Raw genomic sequence first — 703 nt, 5'->3', positions numbered from 1 at the left:
TTTGCTTTACCATCACTCAGGCAGAGATGAGGAGAACATTTTTCTCAGGGACTTCTTTGACTCAGAATTCTCTGCCTCAGAAGGTGGTAGAGGTGGAGATCATTTAATATTTTTAACACGTAAATAAGTCCTTATAAAGCAGGACAATCAAGTGTTAGGAATGTGGGATTCAAAACATAAATAGGCCAGCTATGATCTAACTGAATGGCAGAGCAGGCTCAAGGGGGTCTACTTCGGCTCCAATTTCACATTTGTGTGCTTACATCATTTAGTTATAGATTCAGAACCGTGCAGATAGAAGCTCTTTGGTCTATCCAGTCTGCACTGATCTCTCCGAAGAGCATGTCACCCTATCCCATAATCCTTCATTTAACCTGGCCAATGCACCTAATCTTTGTGACTGTGAGAAGAAACCGAGCACCCGGCAGAAACAGGGAGAATATGCAAACTCTGCACAGCCAGTCGCCTGAGGCCAGACCCGAACCCAGGCCCCCTGGTGCTGTGAGGTAGCAGTGCTCACCAATGAGCCATCGTGCCACCCAGCTCTTGGCCTGTCGCTTTCAAGAGGATATTTATTGATAGGACATCGAGGGCCGGGTATAGCTTGCATCCCTTTGAAGCGCAGTGGGATGAATGCCACAGGGGCATGCTGTGGTGGCCAGTGTTGGGGGCAGGGTGGACACACAACAGGGGGTTGGGGGTA

Source organism: Chiloscyllium punctatum, chromosome 37 (assembly GCF_047496795.1).
Source record: "Chiloscyllium punctatum isolate Juve2018m chromosome 37, sChiPun1.3, whole genome shotgun sequence".
Taxonomy (NCBI): Eukaryota; Metazoa; Chordata; class Chondrichthyes; order Orectolobiformes; family Hemiscylliidae; genus Chiloscyllium; species Chiloscyllium punctatum.
Note: the sequence above shows the minus strand (reverse complement) of the source record.